We start from the raw sequence: 25,112 nt of genomic DNA, 5'->3' as shown, positions 1-25,112 counted from the left end.
GAAGTTCAACATTCAAAAAACTAAGATCACAGCATCTAGTCCCATCTCTTCATGGCAAATAGATGGGGGAAAAGTGGAAACAGTGACAGATTTTATTTTCTTGGGCTCCAAAATCACTGTACATGGTGACATTCCACCATGACATTAAAAGAAGCTTACTACTTGGAATAAAACCTAGACAGTATGTTAAAAAGCAGAGACGTCACTTTGATGACAAAGGTCCAGATAGTCAAAGCTATAGTTTTTCCAGTAGTCGTGTACGGATTTGAGGGTTGGACCATAAACAAGGCTGAGCATCAAAGAATTTATGCTTTTGAACTGGGGTGCTGGAGAAGACTCTTGAAAGTCCCTGGGACAGCAAGGAGCTCAAACCAATCAATCCTAAAGGAAATCAACCCTGAGTTTTCATTGGAAGGATGATGCTGAAGCTGAAGCTCCAATTCTTTGGCCACCTGATATGAAGAGTTGACTCATTAGAAAAGATCTTGATGCTGGAAAGATTGAGGGCAAGAGGAGATGGAAGTGGCAGTGTTTGATACGGTTAGATAGTATCACTTACTCAATGGACATGAGTTTGAGCAAACTGGGAAACAGTGAAGGACAGGGAAACCTGGCGTGCTGCAGTCCAGGGGGTTGCCAAGAGTCAGACATGACTTAGTGACTGAACAATAACAACTGTTGCAACCTTAAGTGACTACTATGGTTTATGAAACACGAAAGGTGATGCAAGTGTTTTTACATTAGTTATCTCCTTTGATTCTCAGAACAATCCAATGAAATAGCTATTATGCACAATAATTGGATTAGACTCTGTCCAACAGTCCCCTTACTTATAACACAAGGCTTTATTATATATATAGAAACCCAAGCCAAGATAATACAAATAATTGTTTCTTCATCATTACCTCTCCACGGCACATCCAAAAACAAGTTTCTACCATGTCTCATTTAAGAAATAAGAATGTGAGATAGAGTGAACTGGAATAATCCTCTGCTATCCGTTATACAACTTTAAGAATATTCCTTGACCTCTAAGTTTAACTCTCCTCATTCATAAAACCAGGACATGACAGTAATTATATGTGTCTGGCAGTATTTTAATAATTAAATGAGATACTGTGTGCAAAAAGGTATCAGGATAAAAGAATATACTTTCTTTGAGGAGAGATGTGACTGCTTCCCCCCATCGTCTCCTTAGGGCATCTTCATCAAAATATATAGGTGTGATAAGAGGACCAATCTTTTGATTTTTTCAGTGTAAGAGTGAGACTTCTGACCCTTCAAACTGTAAATGCATGTCTCCAGAATTAGTTCAGATCTTTCTTTCAAAGACAAAACGGGGATAGGGATAGATGTATCTATTTGTCTCTCAAAGAGATAAAGAATTTAATTGTTTTTTATTCTACTTTACCGTATAAATATGTGTGAAATTCTGCCCAGACTCTGGAGTTACTTTCATGTCATGTCATGAAATGTTATGTCAATAACCAATTGTGTTTTCCCTCTTACTTTTATGTAGATATAGAGGGGTCTTTGGGCTTCCCAGGTGGCTCAGTGGTAATGACTCCATCTGCCAATGCAAGGAGATGGAGGTTTGATCCCTGGGTTGGGAAGATCCACTGGAGAAGGAAGTGGCAACCGACTCCAGTATTCTTGCCTGAAAAATCCCACAGACAGAGAAGTCTGGCTGGCTATAGTTCCTAGGGTTGCAAAGACTCAGATAAAAAGAACATGCATGCAGATGGGTCTTTTGGGGGGCAGGATTGTCATTTCCCCAATAATTATACACCTAAAGTATCCAAAATGTTCATTGTTGAGGCTGTTATTGTAATTATTATAATTATTATCATTTCAGGACTATAATAATAGAAAAACCTTCCAGTTACCTGGATAAAAAGACAATATAAAATATATTTGTCCTAGCTAATTGTATAAGCTACAAAAGTGGTTTTCTTAAAAACCCAACTGAATATATACTTTTTTCCTTTGCACTGAACTTATTGTATATAAGGCCAAGAACGGAGTACAAAGTTCCCTAGTGAAAAACTATATCCCTATTTAGATTTTAGAATCGTCCGACTCTAGTAATCAAAATTAAACTTTTTTGATCACACTAAAAAGCTGTTCTTCAAAAGGAAAATACATGTCAAGCTCTCACATACTCTAATTGCTATATACAACTATTAAAGAGAAAACAAAATACAGAGAGTAGTAAAATAAATGCTAAGATGCTATGAAATTTCACATAGTAATGTGACCTTCTAAAAGAAACTACATTATGAGTAACTACTATAATTAAATATAGTATTGTTTTTAAGGCTTATTTATCAAACAAGATACCCAAAGTCTAACTCATAGCTGCCTTCATTACCACCACCACTCTCTTCATAAACCCCTCTTCCTATTATCTTTCTCTATATCTAGTAATGGCACCAATGGGTTTGGGGTTTGAAGGTTCTTCAGCGCTACCCAGTCATGGGGCAAGTCTATCCTCTGCTTGTTTTATCACACCACTTACCACAAGATATTTTGATTTTCTATCTTTCAGTCATTCCCACCAGACTGTTTTGATGAATGCCTGAACTTTTGCATTTTGCTCTATAATTCCTACCATCTGTCTTGTTGCCTGTCACTTGGCAGAGGTCAAATAAACCTTGGTTGTATAAATTAACACATGAAATTCCATAGACTACATGTCTATAATTCTTTCTCATCTATTCCCTGTTCTTAATTCCCAGTGCTTCTGTGCTAGCCTAGGCTCTCTATCCTATTCACATCCCTGAACAATTGCCCAGACCATCTATGCATCCTTCCCTACATGTGTAAGATACATCCTTTACAGAAAACTGCTTCTATTTTTCACTCTGGTTCACAGATACTCATTGGCCCCATCATCCCTTAAAAGTTTTAAGTGTTAGTCACTCACTTGTGCCTGATTTTTTACAACCCCATGAACTGTAGCCCTGCAAGGCTCCTCTGTCCATGGAATTCTCCAGTCAAGAATACTGGAGTGGGTTTCCTTTTCCTTCTCCAGGGGATCTTCCTTCTCCAGGGATGGAACCTGTGTCTCCTGCACTGAAGGCAGATTCTTTACCATCTGAGCTACCAGGAAAGCCCTCAAAAGTATATTTTATCAAGAGCACAAAGCCCAGACTAATGTTCTGGTCTTTCTACAACCTGATTTCAACAACTGCTCCAGCCAACTTCCCTATGCACCATGCTACCCATCTGCTTACATGTAACCCTAAGAAAACATAAATTTGGCATCTTATATATTTGTCCTGAGGCACAGTAAAACTTGAAGAATATGAAGAGAAGATTTTTACATCAGCATAAATTGTGAAATTTTAAAAAGAAAAGAGGAATCATTGCTTTATTATAGTTCTTGAGTGGCCTTTTACCCAAACCTGTGTCATAGAATCAAATCTTATATGAAAAGTCAAACTGAACCTTAATTTGATTTTTAAAAGCAAATACAAAATGGGTTCATGTCATAGTATCACCTATTATGAAGAAGATTTTTTATTTTTAATATTTACTATAATAATCATCAACCATACTGGAAAGTTTTAGAAGCTCTCAATTTACATAGTAACTGACCACTAGGAAATCATGTATTAATGCCTCCAATGTGGGTCTGTCCAGTTCTCCAGCAGAAGTTTATACTGTGATCTTTTTCCTGTGTGATTGTTTCCTCTGGTTTCCCATGCAAAAGCTCAAATCACTTCCAGATCACCTAGAAACCCTAGAGCTTTCAGAAGTCCTTTATGTCCTGAAGAGTTTTATTCTTCAAATGGACTTCTGGACTCTCCAAATGACATTTCAAACCTCTGAGACCTGTTCAAGAATGGAGCTACTTGCTCTTCCCAAAACTCTTGAACCAAAGCATTTCAGGGAGTAATTAGGCTTTGAAGGGTGACCCATTCCCTCTCCAAGCAAGACCTTGACATATTAGGCACCCAAACCAAACCCACCTCAGGGATGTGACAACTTACATCATCTGACTCCAGTTCAATCAGGCGGTATTCCTAAATATAATGATCATGATAATAACCACCAACACCACCAAAGAAGATTTGAAATGGAAACTTCTAAGTGATATAACAATTTTTTGCTTCTTTTTTTCCTTTTTCCTTTACACTGGTTAAGAATACCTCTCAAAAAAGTTTGGTTAAGGGAGTGACTGGACCAAATCCTTGACTTATGACCTTTCAATTATTAGTCAAATATATACTTATGTTATCTAAGTAAATGGTGCCCATTTTTTCTTAGTCATCCTTCTTTCACAGTTTTGTTCTGCTCGTTTTGAGCTTCACATTAATAGTAGACCTGAATCTTCTCACTTTTTAGCATAAGGTCATTCATTGATTTCCTCACTTTTGCCCAAAGTCTATGAAGAGGGATAAATTACTCCATTTTGTTTTCTGCACGGATGGGGGTGAAGGATGGGGAAGCATAGAAAGAGCAGAGTTCCTTTTTCTCTTGGTGAGTCCTACCTTCAACTAATGATTGAAAGCACAGAAAAGACTGTTAGAATAATTTGCAATCATTTACTGAACGGGACTCCTGACTTTCTGCTTTATCTCCATTTTCTTAAGAGCACCAGGCTTCTGCATGGTTACAAGTTGAATGCTATTAAGCCAAGTACGACCCTTATGGCTTTGTGTGTTTTCCCTGACATATGAAGAGAATAATTTTATGCCGCCTTTTAACATAATTGTTCCTTTAAATCTAAGACATGTCTCCTATTCTAGTATTAAGTTTAAGAGAAAAGGAGTATATGTCTCATCTCTGCTCTGCTTTTTCAAACAACCAAATCTCCTTTATTCTGATAAAGCAACACACATCAAATGCCAATTAGGTGTTTTATGATAATGGCTATATTTAGCACAGACTGTGATGGTAGTTGTAGTCTGCTATTACATTAGTAGCCTAAAATTTGGTCCATAGAAAGCAAAACTCAGTTTCTAAATACACACTATACATGTATGGTCACAATCAAAACAACTGAAAACAGGATGAATGCAGCATGATACAATTTCCACCATGAATACTTTAAATACAAACACATATACTCTCAGGGCAATACACACTGATGACAGGCATACAGTTTATATATTAGTAATACATGTATAATCTATATATGCTTGAAAAAATAATTTTTGGATGTGGATTAAAGTATACTTTGAAGTAATTTTTTGAAAGACTAGACATCTTCACAATAGCTATCAAAATCAAACACTGCAAATCCACAAGCTTTCCCAGCACTTTAGCTAAAATATATGCAATCCTTAATAACTGCATAAAAATATACAAATATAAATCAAGGGGAAAAAATCTAAATAAATCCACATAGATATCCTCCCAGAACAAAATTCATTTGAGGTAAGCAGTGGAAAATCCTGAAAGATTTACACACTGCACATGCTTTATGCTGAGAAGTTGAAGCAGCAGCTCAAATAGAAGAGCTAAATAAATTAATCTTACCCAAGAATACCTCTTTATAATTTTATAACTACCTTAAAAGAACTTTACCAGTTGTATGCTTCTAAAAAGATATTCAAAAACATGTATGCACAATAGAAAAAGAACATTTACAATCCTAAAATGAATTATCATCACTTTGAGAGTTAAAGAAACACACCTGCTTCAACATAGATTTTTTTTCATGAGTTTCTCTTTCTATGAGATTTTAAATTTAAATGTACAAAAACCCAGGGTAAATAAAGTGCCCCAAACATATAATACATTTATTTTTGCCTATCTAATTTTGACATGCTCCCAGGCTTTCAGATGGATGTTTCAAAGTCTCTTAAAATTTTTCCTCAAGTTTCTGATGTGGTCAACCCTTTAAATACCACCAAAACTAGGAAAACATTGGCAGTCTCATCAGAGTCTCCTGTTGTCATTCTACTGCTGCATGGGACGGTCTTCAACAAGACTGAGACAAACCTCATTCATCAATATTCTACTCTGGAGGAGCTGAAACTTACTGTGAATTCTGCTCTTCAACTTAAATACCAGTGTCTGTGGCAGGCCAATTCTATCATGGCAGAGAGAGCATCCCTCAGGCGAGGTCCAACCTTTCTCTCCAAGTGCACCCAGGGATTAGTCTGACTTCCCCTAAATTCTCTCCTCTGCACAGTAAGAGCTAATCTTTCCTGTATGAAGCAGGAGATGGGGTTGCTATGACAACAGAGCACATTCTAGCAGTGGGACTACGGAGATGAGCCTTCAAAGATTCAGGGAAACCGGCACTCAGTTTTCCTCCAGGGCTATGGGCTCCTTCCTTTAGGATTTAATCCCCCAACAAGTTTGCTGACAGACTGGGTTGTTGATTATCTATGCATTTTGCTACGGGGAGATCACTGATTAAGAACATGCCTGGAAGATTACAGCATTCTTTAACAAAAGTGCCATTCTCGGTTATATTAAATTTCCAATTTTAAATGTTCTGTATAGCTCATTTAAAACACTACTCTCTTAAATTTAAATCATTCTCCTTCCTCTAAGTTTTTCTAAAATGATAATATGTTGAGAATGGCATTATCAAGTGGAAAGCTTTATCTTTCTTTTTGTTTGTTTGTATATCATCCACATTGTATCAACTTGAAGGTTACACACACACACGCACGCGCGCGCACACACACACACAACCATTTTCTCTCTAGCATCCATGTCTGGAGCCTTGAGGTTTCAGGGTGGGGGAGGGGATATGCTAACATAAGCAAATCCTTGCAGCCACATTTTGCATACATATATTAGCCGGAGAATAATCACAGTAAGTGTTAATCATTTTGAAAAATAATCATCAGTGGAATTTTAAGTTCTTTGCAACAGCAGAAGAAAGCTAGTCTCAGGTCATACTGTACGAGGGCAGAATTTCTATATTATTTTCAAACACAGCAGTTATATTTTTGGAACATAATTAACATATATATTATTATATATTTTAAATAGTTGTTAATGCCTTTGAGTTGCCCTAATTGTATCCTATTTTGCATATTCATTTTCCTCCAGAAACATCCCAGTGCATCCAAGCCTGTCCATTTCTTTTGTTGGCAAGAAAAGACACAGGACTGGAAAAGTTTCTCCCTCTCCAAGGTTGAGTGTACTAACGCCAGGAATGTGCATATCACCCGAGTCATCAAACTGTCCTTTGTACTCCTGGATTTCCGCATCATCCTCTCCACTCCTCAATCCTTTATGTCAGGAACAGCTTTGACTGAGCACCATCCTTCCCCCACATGAAGCGGGGACTACTCTGCTTTGTGACTGAAGCCATAGAATCGGCATCATCTACACCCACTGTTTCCAGTAAAGAGAGAAAACAGGTCCAATGGATGTGGCTGTCACTTAGAGGGGAGGGCATCTATATATTAGACTAATCCAGTCTCCTATTAGCCTTCTAGGAAAATCATCAGGCTACCTTTTTTGGTCAGTTGGCTACTCATTCATTCATTCATTCATTGCACGAACATTTATTGAGCACCCACAATGGCCAGGTACTACAGGGATAGAATCCTCCCTGCAAAAGTCAGTTCATTTAGTAAAACATAAAGGTTCTATTTCCATACGTAGAGTGAAGATTAAAAAATGTGTGGAAGTTGTTTTTCTTTGTTATTTTTTCATTTTTAATTGGAAGATAATTGCTTTACAATGTTGTATTGGTTTTGGTTTCTGCCCTACAACAATGCGAATCAGCCATAAGCATATATACATATATGTGTGTGTGTGTGTGTGTATCCTCTCCCTCATCAGGCTTATTTTTTGCTTGTCATTCAAATATGTATGAAATATTTTGTGTTATTAATGAGTACATCAGTATCGAAAATAATGCACATGTTTACACTTAGTAATTCACATCTGGGAGAAGGCAATGGCAACCCACTCCAAATCGACAGGGCATTTGAAAATTCACTTTGATTTGTGTTTTTGATTTCTATCATAGTAATAAATAACATTTAAATTTGTTGAATGTGTGCCTTGGGCTATATCTTCAGGATGCCCACGTACTCACCTTATACATATATGCAGAATATTTACTGACCCTCCCCACCCCAGGAACCTATTCCCAGAGCTTGTTCTGAAGATCCATTCTCATAATTCAAAAACTTATGACACCTGTTTTCATGATGTTCATTATTATCTAATTAGTAAAAGGCTTTTTTTTTTTCATTTTTCACTCTCTTTTTCAGGGAAATTGGATAAATGCCAAGACATATAAACAACATATGGTTTACTTTCAAAATCAACCAACCAGAATTACTTATTTTTAAAGAATCTCTGAGCTCAAAAAATATGTTAAGGAAATAATTTCCTGCTCTAATAGCTAATGTTTACCATCTGCTATTCCTTTAAGACTAACTACCTAGAAATCAATCATGTTATGTATTTTCCAGCTCCCCTGCCCCTGAAATATAGTATTATTATTATTTTTTAAAGGTTTTAAAGTAGGTCACACGAAAGTGCCACAACTGAGACTTGAATTTTGCGTGTGAGTTATAACCAACACAGGTTATAGGAATGCCAACAATCACAACTGCTAGAAATTTGTTTATTTTTTCTCCACTGTATTATATTTTGAGCCCCTGCTTTTCAATATAACAATTAGTGTATCTGTTAGGTGTTAATCTGAGGGGAAGTGGAGATAGGAAGGGTAGGGAAGAGAACATTTTCCTGAAAACTTGTTTTGATGATGATCCCCAAAGCAGTTCTGAGGAATGAGGATAAGACACTGGACCTCACAGCAAGGAGAGCAAAAGTGAAAGTGAAAGTCGCATCCGACTCTTTGCGACCCCATGGACTGTCCACGGAATTCTCTAGGCCAGAATACTGGAGTGCGTAGCCTTTCCCTTCTCCAGGGGGTCTTCCCAACCCAGGAGTCAAACCCAGGTCGCCCTCATTGCAGGTAGATTCTTTACCAGCTGAGCCACATGGGAAGCCCAAGAATCCTGGAGTGGGTAGCCTATCCCTTCTCCAGCAGATCTTCCTAACCCAGGAATTGAACCAGGGTCTCCTGCATTGCAGGCGGATTCTTTACCAACTGAGCTATCAGTGAAGCCCAAGGAAAGCAAAGCTAGTGGAGGTGATGGAATTCCAGTTGAGTTATTTCAAATCCTGAAAGATGATGCTGTGAAAGTCCTGCACTCAATATGCCAGCAAATTTGGAAAACTCAGCAGGGCCACAGGACTGGAAAAGGTCAGTTTTCATTCCAATCCCAAAGAAAGGCAATGCCAAAGAATGCTCAAACTACCACATAGTTGCACTCATCTCACACGCTAGTAAATTAATGTTCAAAATTCTCCGAGCCTGGCTTCAGCAATATGTGAACCAGGAACTTCCAGATATTCAAGCTGGTTTTAGAAAAGGCAGAGGAACCAGAGATCAAATTGTCAACATCTGCTGGATCATAGAAAAAGCGAGAGAGTTTCAGAAAAACATCTATTTCTGCTTTACTGACTATGCCAAAGCCTTTGATTGTGTGGATCACAATAAACTGTGGGAAATTCTACAAGAGATGGGAATACCAGACCACCTGATCTGCCTCTTGAGAAACCTATATGCAGGTCAGGAAGCAACAGGTAAAACTGGACATGGAACAACAGACTGGTTCCAAATAGGAAAAGGAGTACATCAAGGCTGTATATTGTCACCCTGCTTACTTAACTTATATGCAGAGTATATCATGAGAAACGCTAGGCTGGAAGAAGCACAAGTGGGAATCAAGATTGCCGGGAGAAATATCAATAACCTCAGATATCCAGATAACACCACCCTTATGGCAGAAAGTGAAGAGAAACTAAAAAGCCTCTTGATGAAAGTGAAAGAGGAGAGTCAAAAAGTTGGCCTAAAGCTCAACATTCAGAAAACTAAGATCATGGAATCTGGTCCCATCATTTCATGGGAAATAGATGGGGAAACAGTGGAAACAGTGTCAGACTTTATTTTTTTGGGCTCCAAAATCACTGCAGATGGTGACTGCAGCCATGAAATTAAAAGACGCTTACTCCTTGGAAGGAAAGTTATGACCAATCTAGACAGCATATTGAAAAGCAGAAACATTACTTTGCCAACAAAGGTCCGTCTGATCAAGGCTATGGTTTTTCCAGTGGTCATGTATGGATGTGAGAGTTGGACAGTGAAGAAAGCTGAGTGCTGAAGAATGGATGCTTTTTAACTGTGGTGTTGGAGAAGACCCTCCAGAGTCCCTTGGACTGCAAGGAGATCCAACCAGTCCATTCTAAAGGAGATCAGTCATGAATGTTCATTGGAAGGACTGATGCTAAAGCTGAAACTCCAATACTTTGGCCACCTCATGTGAAGAGCTGACTCATTGGAAAAGACCCTGATCCTGGGAGGGATTGGGGGCAGGAGGAGAAGGGGACGACAGAGGATGAGATGGCTGAATGGCATCACCGATTCGATGGACATGAGTTTGACTAAACTCTGGGAGTTGGTAATGGACAGGGAGGCCTGGTGTGCTGTGATTCATGGGGTTGCAAAGAGTTGGACATCACTGAGTGACTGATCTGAACTGAACCTATTGGCATCTCTTGAAGGTTAGACCCTATGAGTGGAAGAAGAAAAGATGCAGAAGGAAGCTTATTATAAGAACTGAAAGCCAGCATCCCATCAGTTCAAAACTTGATTTGATCAGATAATTTGGGCCTCCTTATCTGCATACAAATTGATAAGGGAAACTCATTCTAAGTCAGATAACATTGCCCAGACCCTCTACTATTTTTCATACTCAATATCTGAAATTTAAATTTTTAAACATGAAAAGGAATACCAATAAATAGGATCAAGAAGCAAAAAACAGATCTCAGAAAAACAGGCAGTAGAAAGATATACCAATAACCTAGTTGTTATCTTGAAATAACTGTGATTATTATATTTAAGGAAATTAGTGAAAAGAGGTGGGAATTTCACCACAGTGAGAATTTCTGTAATGAAATCAAAGAGAGATTCAATAATTTTAAACATGAGATGTTTAACATTTAGTATTTATGATAGGCTTTAGAGTTGATAGTAGTTGGAGAGAAAAGTATAGAGGATTAGTGAATTGGAATACAGATGCAGGAGATGCAAGTTTGATCCCTGGGTGGGGAAGGAAATGGCAACCCAGTGTTGCTGCCTGGGAAATCCTATGGACAGAGGAGCCTGCTGGATTATAGCCCATGGGATTGCAAAGAGTCGGACATGATTTAGTGACTAAACAACAACCACCGAGAATATCTAGGTTGAAACATTGAGCTGAGTGCATAACAAGTAGAGCAAAGAGAATTAGGGACATACGGGAAACAGGATGACATAGGAAAATGATATCTTTAATGTGCTGGTAGTGTTTAACGAGTTCTCCAAAAAAGCACAGCATATTTTATATTTTAAATTTCACTGATATAAAAATGTGTAACATACATTTATAAATTATAATAAAATATACATTTTATTCATATGATGAAATATACATTATTTTCTACCATAAATTCCATATAGCAAAGTGATTCTCTGAGAATACTTGGCTTTCCATGTATATCAGAATGAAATTCAAATCTCTCATCATGGCAAAGCAAGTGTCAGAAATCACCTAGTTGTCCATCAATACAGGAATGGATAAAAAAGATGTGGTACATATATTTATAGAATATTACTATATATTCTATAAATATATAAAAGCTATAAAGCTATACAAAGGAATGAATTGTTTTGTTTTGTTTTGTAGAAACATAGATGGACCTAGAGAGTGTCATACAGAATGAAGTGAATAAGAAAAACGACTTATCATATATTAACACATATGTGTGGAATATTAAAGATAGTACCAGTCAGTGTACTCAATCATGTCTGACTCTTTTGCAACCCCATGGACTGTAGCCCGTCAGGCTTCTTTGTCCGTGGGATTTCCTAGGCAAGAATACTGGAGTGGGTTGCCATTTCCTCCTCCAGGAGGTCTTCCCGACCCAAGGATTGAACCTGTGTCTCACGCACTGCAGGTGAATTCTTTACTGCTGAGTCACCAGAGAGGCCAATTTGCAGAGCATAAAAATAAGAGACACAGATGCAGAGAACAAATGCATGGATATGGGGCAGCAGTGAGGGGAGGAATTGGGAGACTGGAATTGACATATATACACTATTGATACTAGTCATCCCTGGAGGCTCAGAGGTAAGAATTCACCTGCAGTGCAGGAGATGCAGGTTCGATCCTTGGGTCAGGAAGATCCCCTGCCTAGGAAATTCCATGGACAAATAAACCTGGTGGGCTACAGTCCACGGGGTCATAAAAGAGTGGGACACTACTGAGTACACTGACCAGTACACTACTGATACTACATGTTAAATAGATAACTGGTGAGAATGCGCTGTACAGGACAGAGAAGCCCACTTAACGCACTGTGGTGACCTGAATGGGAGGGAGTTCCAAAAGGGAGGGGTATATATCACTGATTCATATTGCTGTACAGTAGAAACTAATACAACACTGCAAAGCAACCCTACTCCAATATAAAATGATTAAAAAAGAAATCATTTGTTTATTTTTGCTTTTATTTCTAATATTCTGGGAGGTGGGTCATAGAGGATCCTGCTGTGACTTATGTCAGAGAGTGTTTTGCCTATGTTCTCCTCTAGCTCTAACACTGTTGGTGGGAATGCAAACTAGTACAGCCACTATGGAGAACAGTGTGGAGATTCCTTAAAAAACTGGAAATAGAACTGCCTTATGACCCAGCAATCCCACTGCTGGGCATACACACTGAGGAAACCAGAAGGGAAAGAGACACATGTACCCCACTGTTCATCGCAGCACTGTTTATAATAGCCAGGACATGGAAGCAACCTAGATGTCCATCAGCAGATGAATGGATAAGAAAGCTGTGGTACATATACACAATGGAGTATTTCTCAGCCATTAAAAAGAATACATTTGAATCAGTTCTAATGAGGTGGATGAAACTGGAGCCTATTATACAGAGTGAAGTAAGCCAGAAAGAAAAACACCAATACAGTATACCAACGCATATATATGGAATTTAGAAAGATGGTAACGATAACCCTGTATGTGAGACAGCAAAAGAGACACAGATGTATAGAACAGTCTCTTGGACTCTGTGGGAGAGGGAGGGGGGGGATGATTTGGGAGAATGGCATTGAAACATGTATAATATCATATAAGAAACGAATCGCCAGTCCAGGTTTGATGCAGGATACAGGATGCTTGGGGCTGGTGCACTGGGATGACCCAGAGGGATGGTATGGGGAGGGAGATGGGAGGGGGGTTCCGGATTGGGAACACGTGTACACCCGTGGCAGATTCATGTTGATGTATGGCAGAACCAATACAATATTGTAAAGTAATTAGCCTCCCATTAAAATAAATTAATTAAAAATAAATACATAAATAAAAAACTTAAAAAAGAAATCAATTAGTATTTTAACAACATACATGTATAGACACCTAGTGTCTATATGTATGTTTGTGTGTATGTATATAAATATAAATATATACACACACATATATATATATGCCAGAGGCTTGATATAATTTAACCCTCACAGCAACTTTCTGAGAGCAATTCTAATTTTATAAAATACCCCTGGATCAAAGGTCTGCCTTCCTCTTCTGCCTTCTTTCTCATCATTTAACAAGAGGGTGGACTTTAATCTTGTTTTAAGGAACTGGAAGTTCTTGATACGCACGACACTCTTCTCTGACACCATGCCTTGTATATGTCTCATGCTCTCTCTCTCTGCCTGGTGTATGTTTCACTGGAAAATTCTGACTTTTCCTTTAAGGTTTACTTCATCATCATCTTGTTTTTGGAAGCCTTTCTCAAGTACCACCAGATTTCCAGATGTCCAGCTTCAGTGTTTCCACCGTACCCTGTTCATATCGACAGCACTGTCTCCTGCAATTGTTGTTGTTCAGTCGCTCAATTGTGTCTGACTCTGCGATCCCATGGACTGCAGCATGGCAGGTTTCCCTGTCTTTCATTATCTCCCGGAGATTACTCAAATTCACGTCCATTTGAATCGGTGATGGCATCCAACTATCTTATCCTCTGTCATCCCCTTCTCCTCCTGCCTTCAATCTTTTCCAGCATCAGGGTCTTTTCCAGTGAGTCAGCTCTTCGCATCAAGTGGCCAAAGTATTGAAGGTTCAGCTTCAGTATCAGTCCTCTCAATGAATATTCAGGGTTGATTTCCCTTAAGATTGACTGATTTGATCTCCTTGCAGTCCAAGGGACTTTCAAGAGTCTTCTCCAGCACCACAGTTTGAAAGCATCAATTTTTTGGTACTCAGCCTCTTTCTGGTACAACACTCACATCCATACATGACTACTGAGATTGTTATTCCTCAAAAATAGTCCCAGGTGACTTGGGAATCCTATTGGCACAAAATTTTCCCCTTGTGAAATACCCTCCCCTAATCTGGAAATGCCTGGGACTCACTTTAACCAGTAGAATGTAGAGGAAGTGACCCTGTGGAAGTTCAGGACCTACCTCTTAAGGAGGTCCAACAGTTTCTATTTTTGTTCTTTGTGAACCTCTGGACCATCAAGTAAGAAGTCTTGAAAGTGAAAAAGTGAAAGTGTTAGTCACTCAGCTGTGTCTGACTCTTTGTGACCCCATGGGCTGTAGACTGACAGGCTCCTTTTCCATGGGATTTCCCAGGCAAGAATACTGGAGTGGGTTGCCATTCCCTTCTCCAGGGGATCTTCCTGACCCAGGATCAAATCCTGGTCTCCTGCATTGCAGGCAGATTCTTTACCATCTGAGCCCCAGGGAAACCCTAAGAAGTCTTACTACCTGTCAGAAACACCATGTAGAGAAACCAGGGGCAGAACTACATGGAGGCCACAAAGAGAGGAAGAGGTCCTGATAAGAAATAAAACAAGGCCATTTGTCCTAGCCACCCGATGTCCCAGAACAAATGAACCTCCAGTCTTTCCCCACCAAGGCATCAAGCATATGACTGAGCCACTACTCTCAGACATGACAGTCCCAGGAGATATCACAAAAAGCACAAATACTACCAGAAATCTATCAACCCACAGAATCATGAGATCATAACACGGTATGGCTTTAAACAGTCATGCTTTGAGCTGGGTATCTTTATAGATAACCAGAGTATCATGTCTCCCAGTCTCTGATCAGCTTGACAGTAGAATCTATACTATGACTACCCTTGTACTTACAATCACTGAAACACTACTTTTAGACAGAATTCTTTTCAATACATGCTTGCTAAGTCGAATTAATAAATTCAGTTCTCCTCAATATGAAAATGCAAAACACTCCACACAACTGTTTTTAAATTTCCATTTTGAACCACTTTTTAGTATTGCTTTATATATTATAGTTGGGAACTTAAATTAGTTCTGCATCATATGTATTAAACTTTTTATGTTCCCATCCCACCGGTTAACTTACCCCTAACTACTTTATTTTTCCTTTGCATTTATCTCTCATCAAAAGATTGTAAGTTACTAATTTACAGTGTTTGTTATCAGTCTCCCCCATGCCACCCACTTTCTCTCATTAAAATAGACGTGTAAGGACAACCGAGGGAGGGTTTTCCCTCTGCGTGGCTTACTGATTTATCCCAAGTACCCAGAGCAGTGCCTACTATCAGTAGACACACAGTATTTATTGGTTGAAGTAATTCATCATTTTAAGAGAAAATGAACGTATTTTTGAGCCATGTTGTAGAGAAAGCCAGGACTTAGAAAATATGTATATTTGGTTATCTATGGAGGAGGACTTCATGACCTGAGGTAAGAAATGTTACTTCTCTGTGTTTTGGCAATTACTGCAGAAGGAAAATCTTGGTGGAAAGAGATAAATGTATATGGAACACTCTGACCTCCTCAGAATAAAGATGCTATGTATCTGCAGAAGACATCACATTCTATCTTGTTGTGTGATTTATTTTGAGTTGTAAAGTTATTTCTAGACATTCAGTATTTTTCTTTCTTCTGAAAACAGAACTTCAAATTAACTCTGAGTAATATACAAGGCTAACATGCTCCAAGTGACCCAAGTTTCACACAGAAAGAAATTCTAAGATGTCCTATAAAATGAAAACAGCTTTATGTTGTTATATAGCAACCGCTGAGATGTATAATAAGTTATAAAATGTCAGAGAATGCAATTAAGGACTAAGAATACATGCTTGTATTTAGCATAATCATTAGTTCATAACAGATATCTGGAAAATGTCTGCTGAATTAATGTTGTATGAATAAACACTAAACTTACATATAATAATTTTAATAATAGCATTTGTTATTAAGATAATAAGCATTATCTTAATGTTGTTCTTTAAGACATAGTGAATTAAATAAATTCAGTGAGGTATTATTACCAATATTCCAATCCTATAGCCCTAGATTTATGGGAAGAGAACTATTTGTCTCTCATACTGTTCATTACAGTAGTTCCAAGTGGAGAATTCCATGTGCACAAGATAACCTTATGGGATGGTGGTCAGATAATTTAAATGTTCCAACAGGACAACTGACCAGTAGTCTGAACTAAACACATTCGTTCAAGGCACATATCTAGCACTGCTAGAGTTACATGTCTGGGTTGAGTATAAAGTTGGCTTAGGGAAGATACATTTTTTTTTTTGTTTTCAGCAGCTCTACCTTAGTGGAGTAATAACTCACAAGAACCATGCATAAATGAAGGAAAAGAAAGCATAGCCAGTTGATTGTAACATCTACTGTTTATATTATTTATATATCATGTAATATTTTTAGCCATCAATATTATACATTCATTAAGGTAAAGAGACCACATCTTCAATACCTGTTGTATCTTGTGTGCTTAGTCACTCAGTTATGTTCAACTCTTTGCAACCTCATGGACTGCAGCATACCAGGCTCCTCTGTCCAGGGGGATTCTCCAGGCAAGAATACTAGAGTGGGTTGCCATGCCCTCCTCCAGAAGATCTTCCCAACCTAGGGCTCAAACCCTGGTCTCCTGCATTGTAGGGAGATTCTCAGATAACCAACTGAGCCACCAAGGAAGCTCCTGTTGTATCCTACAACATTTAAAAAGAGTGAACAGGACTTCCCTGGTGGTACAGTGGATAGGAATCCACCAACCACTGCAGGAGACACGGGTTTGATCCCTGGTCTGGGAAGACCACCATGCCATGAGGCAACTAAGCCTCTGTGCCATAACTACTGAGGCCAGGATCTAGAGCCCATGAGCAACAACTGCTGAGCCCATAAGCTGCAAATACATAAATCTGCATGCCTAGAGCCTGTACTCCGCAACAAGAGAAACCACCACTCAATGAGAAGACTGCACACCACGATGAACAGTAGTAGCCTTCACTCTTTTTTTTAGAGAAAAATCTGCACAAAGCAACAAAGGCCCAGTATAGCTACAAATGAATAAAGAGTGAAGAATTAGTTAATAGTTACATTGTATATCATTGTTTAACATATCTTCATAACATATGACCTAACTCTTGCCATTAATTACTGAAGTAAGTAACTGTGTATTATTTAGAATAATACATGCTAGAAAAGACATAAAGTCTATCATGATGGGTAAAAAGTAAAGCAGGGACGTAGAAAAAAAGTGAAATAAGGACAAGACTGGATGATGTAATAAAACGGGCAAAAGAAGGAAATGAAGATAAGAAATGGCAAATGAATATCAAAACCTGGAATATTAATGAGTAACCCAAAGACTCATTTGAAGGAACAAAAGAAGAAAAAGATCTGTGTACATCTCAGAGAGGATAGAGAGTGAAAAAATACTACATACTCGAGAGAAGTACAGAAACACAGCACTGGGTGATGGACCCTAAGTCTCAGTTACGAGTCTCACCTGAAGGGCGTGGCAGACATATCAGAACCTCAACAAGCCCGAATCATTCCTAAAGAAGCTTCTGCTAGAATACTATAAACTAGCTAAAAATATAAGGCACAATCCTCTCCTTATAAATATGTAACTGCTATTTCCATTCCATTTTTCGAAGTGTTCGAAATTTCTAGAGACAATTTTGGTCTACTTTGTGGTAGAATATACCAAAGAAGAGGTCACCCGATTATCTGATTTTTTAAAAAATAGTATTAATGTATTCAATTTCACTCAAACAGCCATTTCAAACACACACACACACACACACACACACATATTTACATGCCAAAATTAAAATAGGCAAACAGATGGAAAATGTCAATATTATATCATAGAAAGAAGTCATTTGGACTTTGACACTAGCAAGTAGAAAGCAATAGTGCATATTCACAAAAGAAATTAACTATATCCAGAAATAGATTGAAACCTTTTCTCGTGCACTTATAGTGTATGATTGGACAGAAATCATCTCAAGTCTGAGCGTTCATAGCTTTTAAGAGGGCACAAAAGAGAGCTAATCTTTCTGTCTACATTTCGCCCAAAGAAAATAATGTCCATAAACATGCTGTATAAATCATTGCATGCAACAAAAATATAAACAAACACCATTGCTCCCAGATATTATGTAGTGCTTTATTATTATATGATGATTGTTAATAAATTTGTAAATTAGTCATTTCATTAATATATCACTGAATCTTATACTAAAGCTCAAGTATTTTCTCTCAAGTTGAGATCTTCCTACTTAAAAACATACATTCTAAAATTCTATAAAAGAGCTTTTATTATGGTTAAACTAATGTACAGGAAAAATTAATTCTATTTATGTGGTTGGAAAGTGAGGTTTTTTCCTTACTTTCACATTGACTGGCATAATTGAATTGTTCTTATGTTTAGAAAGAATCAGCAATTATAAAGTTAAGTACAACCTACACAATACAATCAGCATACTGATCTATGAAGCACAAAACGTATTTCCTCTTTTACTGGTGCAGGACGAGCATTACTGAAGGATCAAATAAGTCCAAGGAAAGTGAAAGAGAGACCACTGGGCTAAACAGTCTATCCTTACTCAACTTCTCTTATTTGTTGAAATTTTAACAATGAAGGTCAAAGAATAAAGAAAAATTAAGGCTACAACACAGAATTATCAACACCTCATCCATATAATATTGTGCTTGTACACAATGGAGGGTATTATATAGACTATATACAGCCTCAAGGCACACGACCTTTTCCTCCCTCCAATATACTATGTTATCTTAAAAGCCTTGTACTTTATAATTGCCATTCAGAAGTTCATCTGAAATGGGGTCAGTGGAAATAGAGAGTCTGACATCTAATCATTTATAAAAAGACACTGTTGTTGAGGATCACATGCTAATGAATTTTTTATCCTAATAATACACTTCAAATTATGAAATATCTAATTCATGCTCTTAATCATTATTGTTATGAAAATTACACTCTGAAATTTTAAAATGTGAAACATATCTGTAGTATTACTAATAGTAGTAAATATAATATGAATTATATTTCACTTTGTGAAATTGGGACATACAATTCATTCATATTATTAATTGTGATATGAATCAATTGTTACATAAATTTATATAGTTTGTCATCATGCATCACTGATTTCACCAAAATTGAAAAAACTGATTCAAGTCTTACAAATGTTCTAAGTATATTTCAGATTGTCTGTCTAAAGCATCTTATGTTACACATGATCATTGTTACACATAAAAATTTGCCGTCATGAATTTTATTCCACATGGTGTTTTTAGCGTATACGTAACTTATAAGTGTCTTGTTTATATGACAAAAAATGTTTTGAATACACAGTAGTTACTTATGCATTAGACAATATAGTCTATGTAGACAGTTCTTTGGTTTTATTAAGTCAACTCAATAAAACAGACAACTAGTAACAAAACTTGAACAAGGTATTCAAATAGGTATATTACTGAATTTCTTAGAAGAGAAAGGGGTACAATCTCATTAGAAGTTAGCACTGAAATCTAGCTTAATGAAGTTTTAATAGGAGTTAGAAAGTTTTTATTTTCATTACTCTCTGAGGTAGGTCAAAAAGGATCTTGCTGTGATGTATGTCAAAGACTGTTCTGCCTAAGTTTTCCTCTAAGGGTTTTTTTTTTTTTTTTTTTTTTGGTCTGGCCTTACATCTAGGTGTTTAATCCATTTTGAGTTGTTGTGTGTGATATTAGGAAGTGTTCTAATTTCATTCTTTTACATGTAGCTGCCCAGTTTGTCCAGCAGTACTTACTGATGAGTCTGTCTTTTCTCCAATGTATATTCTTGCCTCCTTTGTCAAAGAAAAGGTGCTCATATCTTTTGAGGTGTGTGACTTTATCATGTTCCATTAATCTATACCGTCTTGATTACTGTAGTTTTGTCTTACAGTCTGAAGTCAGGGAGCCTCATTTCTCCAGCTCTGTTTTTCTTTCTCAAGATTGCTTTGGCTTTTCAGGGTCTTTTGTGTTTCCATATAAATTGTAAAGCGTTTGGTTCTAGTTCTGTGAAAAATGTCGTTGGTAATTTGATAGGTATTGCAATGAATCTGTAGATTGCTTTGGGTGGTACAGTCATTTTTGCAATATTGACTCTTCTCCAAACCAACAACATGTTATATCTCTCCATCTGTTTGTGTCATGTTTGATTTCTTTCATCAGGGTCTTACAGTTTTCTGTCTCTTCAGGTCTTTTGTCTCTCTAGGTAGGTTTAATCCTAGGTATTTTATTCTTTTTGTTGCAGTGGTGAATGGGATAGTTTCCTTAATTTCTTTTTCTAATCTTTCATTGTTGTTAGTGTATAGGGATGCAAGAGATTTCTGTTATACAGAGTGAAGTCAGAAAAACAAATATTGCATATTAATGCATATATATGGAATTTAGAAAAAAGATACAGATAAATCTATATGCAGGGCAGGAATAGAGACTCAGATGTAATGGTCATGTAGACACAGGGTAAGAAGGGAGCGTGTGATAAACTGGGAGAGAAGTGTTGACATATATACCTACCATGTATAAAACAGGTAGCTATTGGGAGCCTGCTGTAAAGCACAAGGAGCTTAGCTGGGTGATCTGTGATGACCCAGAGGGGTGGGATGGGTGGAATGGGGAGGAGGCTCAACAGGGAGGGCATATTACTTACACATACGGCTGTTTCACTTTATTGTACAGCAGAAACTAATACAACACTGTAAAGCAATTATACTCCAATAATAAAATTAAAAAAAAAAAAAAAACTGCCTTCTAGCACATTTTCAGTTAGATGTATTCTCCCTACATGCCCATTGAAATTAAAATGATACAACAATATATTCTAAAATCCAGAGATCCAAAAAGCTGAGTATTAGACATGCTAAAAGTTTCATCAAAAGAAATTAGTTTCCTCTCTTAAAAAAAAGGCTAAAATGCATGACTTTTATCATCTGTAATACTAGCAAAGCTTTCAGCATGCAAATGAGTTCCCCTTCAAAAAGTATTCTATGATGTATTGCTACACCATTATACTATGAAATGTACTGAAATTATAATGATTCTTTTACTCTTTAATTTGAAGGCTCATGCACATCTATATATTCTCTCATATATATTACAATATCTATTTTAAAGTTTTGAATAATCTATTCGCTACATAATCTGATGATAGGTGATAGAGGCTAAGGACTTTTGATAGGAGATTATAAAATGAACTAAGAAATTAATATTTAGTAATTGTCAAGCACTTGATTCTTGGATTTAATGGAGGACTTTGCTTGTATATGAGGAAATTTCCATTTTTGCCACTAAATTACATATAACACTTTCAGAGATTTTAAATATATATATAGATCTTCAAAACACAAGTCTCAAGAGTTTGACTTAGGAATTATTAATCTCTAAAACATATAAGCAAACTTTCAGGATGAACTTATCTCAACCATCTATTCTAACAAAAATAAGAATTTTGAAATTGGCTTTGGGGTATTTATGCAGAGATTCAGAGTATATGCTTACATAAATTTTTAAAATAATAGCTATCAATAATTAATCTAAAAAAGATGGCAAATTTGGGACATGAATTTTTATTTACTTCAAACTAAAATTTCTTTATTCTAGATATTCATTCAGTCTTGAGAATGATCAAAATAACTCCCAAGAGATTTTTATTATTTCATTACACTAAAATGCAAAGTTGTTCATTATTATTCTTAAACATGAACCATTATTCATTTTTCAATTTCTGCTTTTTCCCCAATTATTTCAGTCTTTACACCTGATTAGAATATAGTTATAGGCATCGTTATGAATTTAAATATACTTAATTTTGTTTAAAGTGAAAAATTATTTTGGAAGACTGTTATTAAGCATTAAATTATTTACACGGAATTTGAATGTCCAAACTTGCTTACATTGGAGGCCCTAAAATACATAAAAGCAGCATGTAGTTTTCAGTAGAGAGCTGATATGTCAAATCAGTACTAAAATATTCCAAAGCTGTCTACTATGCAAAATATTTCAATTATTTATATTTGAAAAGTATTTTAACATTTACAAAGCAGTTTTTTGGCAGATGGAGTACAAATATATGTTCCTTTTCCTAGGATAACACTTAACTTTTGTTCAAGAAAATCATGTTTGCTTGTTTTATTCTAACTATAACAATAATTCCCAAACTCTAGCACAATTAATATAACAGAATAATAGAAAGGGGACAAGGTGTCACTGTAAAGCAAAGAAACCTTTTCATCTTTAGACTGTCACAGTGTAAAGACTCAGGCTAGCAATATGAATTCATAGCCAAGTTAGAAAAACACAGCTAGTAATATACAAACACATTTTAAAATAGTTCCTATGTGTCAGGCATTATTCTATATATATAGCATGAACAAAACAGGAAAAAAAAAAAAACAACACTCTTTTATCCCCTTATTTACATTTCAATGAGGGAAGAGAAAAAATAAAAGACAGAAGTAAAATATATAGATAGTTGAAGAAAATAGTGTTATTGGGCAAAATAAAGTGGAGGAGGTATATATAGTTTGCAATTTAAATAAACTTTGTTTAAGACCTCACTGGAAAGATTTGAGCAATCTCAAAGGAAACACTGGAGCAAGCAATGCAGATGTAAGAATTAACAACAATTAACAGGCAAGATTTTCTGGAACTCTCTTGCTTTTTTGATGACCCAGCGGATGTTGGCAATTTGGTCTCTGGTTCCTCTGCCTTTTCTAAAACCAGCTTGAACATATGGAAGTTCACAGTTCACGTATTGCTGAAGCCTGGCTTGGAGAATTTTAAGCATCAAAAAAACAAGAAAGTTCCAGAAAAACATCTATTTCTGCTTTATGAACTATGCCAAAGCCTTTGACTGTGTGGATCACAATAACCTGTGGAAAATTCTGAAAGATGGGAATACCAGACCACCTGACCTGCCTCTTGAAACCTGTATGCAGGTCAGGAAGCAACAGTTAGAACTGGACATGGAACAACAGACTGGTTCCAAATAGGAAAAGGAGTACGTCAAGGCTGTATATTGTCACCCTGCTTATTTTACTTCTATGCAGAGTACATCATGAGAAACGCTGGGCTGGAGGAAGCACAAGCTGGAACCAAGATTGCTGGGAGAAATATTAATCACCTCAGATATGCAGATGACACCACCCTTATGGCAGAAAGTGAAGAAGAACTAAAGGGCCTCTTGATAAAAGTGAAAGAGGAAACTGAAAAAGCTGGCCTAAAGCTCAACATTCAGAAAACTAAGATCATGGCATCTGGTCCCATCACTTTATGGGAAATAGATGGGGAAACAGTGGAAACAGTGGCCGACTTTATTTTTCTGGGCTCCAAAATCACTGCAGACGGTGATTAAATTAAATTTGAAATTTAATTTCATGAAATTAAAAGATGCTTACTCCTTGGAAGGAAAGTTATAACCAACCTACACAGCATATTAAAAAGCAGAGACATTACTTTGTCAACAAAGGTCCGTCTAGTCAAGGCTATGGTTTTTCTAGTGGTCATATATGGATGTGAGAGTTGAAATATAAAGAAAACTGAGCGCTGAAAAATTGATGCTTTTGAACTGTGGTGTTGGAGAAGACTCTTGAGAGTCCCTTGGACTGCAAGGAGATCCAACCAGTCCATCCTAAAGGAGATTAATCCTGGGTGTTCACTGGAGGGACTGATGTTGAAGCTGAAACTCCAATATTTTGACCACCTGATGCAAAGCGCCGACTCATTTGAAAAGACCCCGATACCAGGATAGATTGAGGGCAGGAGGAGAAGGGGATGACAGAGGATGAGATGGTTGGATGGCATCACCGACTCAATGGACATGGATTTGGGTGGACTCCGGAAGTTGGTGATGGACAGGGAGGCCTGGCATGCTGTGGTTCATGAGGTCACAAACAGTCAGACATGACTGAGCGACTGAACTGAACTGAACAGGCAAAATTAACAACAATCAGAGAGAACCCCGAGGCCCTTGTATACCTGGCATGTTTGAGGTACAGCACAAGGGCCCTATAGCCAGACCATACAAAAGACTAAAATTTACACTGAGAGATGCTGAAATCCTCTGAAAGGTTTTGAGCAAGAGTGACATGATCTGACTGCAGTTTCAAAAGGATCACCCAGGTTGAGAGTATAATGAAGGATAGGCAAGGAGACAAGAATGGAGGCAGGGAGACTAGGTCTGAGGCTACTTTAATAAGCCAGGCAAATGATGCTGGTGGTTTGGACCAAGATAGTGGATATGGAAGTGGAGATTAGTGTTCAGATTCTGGATATGCTCTAAAGATAAAAGGAAGAACCAGCAAATGTTCTGATTGATAGCACGCTGAGTATGATAGAAAGACAGAAGTCACAAGTGACTAAGTATTTTGGTGTGAGTAACCTAGAGGATGGAATTATCATTGAGATTGTTGAATTATCATTGAGAGAAAAAAGACTGCAGGTGTAGAGGGTTTTGTTTGTTTGCATTTTATTTTGTGGAGAGAAGTTCAATTTTGGATGTATTAAGATGTTTATTCTTTACCCAATTGGAAATGTCAAATAGGGTATTGGGAATACAAGTTTGGAGTTAAAGGTAGAAGTCTGATTTGGAGATTTAACTAGTCATGGCATTGAAAAGAAGAGTCTAAATGTTATCACCACTGGAGTGATTGCACATAGAAAAGAAAACATGTAGAAAACTGAGTCACAAGGCCCAGCAAATTTAA

General features: G+C 37.2%; 1 protein-coding gene across 11 annotated transcripts in view; it reads right to left on the bottom strand.

Annotated features, from left to right (window-relative positions):
* Nucleotides 1-25,112, bottom strand: part of NOL4 (nucleolar protein 4) — a 488,956-nt gene that overhangs the window by 249,765 nt on the left and 214,079 nt on the right. Inside the window, exon 1 of one of the 11 annotated variants that reach the window (XM_059880935.1) lies at nt 5,994-6,106. The exons of 9 other annotated variants lie outside the window; for them this stretch is intronic. The gene's annotated coding sequence lies outside the window, so the exon portion shown is untranslated. Of the gene's footprint in view, nt 1-5,993; nt 6,107-25,112 lie in introns of those variants that run through there. One more of the 11 variants, XM_059880936.1, reaches the window with a different exon arrangement.

Source organism: Bos taurus, chromosome 24 (assembly GCF_002263795.3).
Source record: "Bos taurus isolate L1 Dominette 01449 registration number 42190680 breed Hereford chromosome 24, ARS-UCD2.0, whole genome shotgun sequence".
NCBI classification, from domain to species: Eukaryota; Metazoa; Chordata; class Mammalia; order Artiodactyla; family Bovidae; genus Bos; species Bos taurus.
Note: the sequence above shows the minus strand (reverse complement) of the source record. Positions and strands in the feature narration are given on the sequence as shown.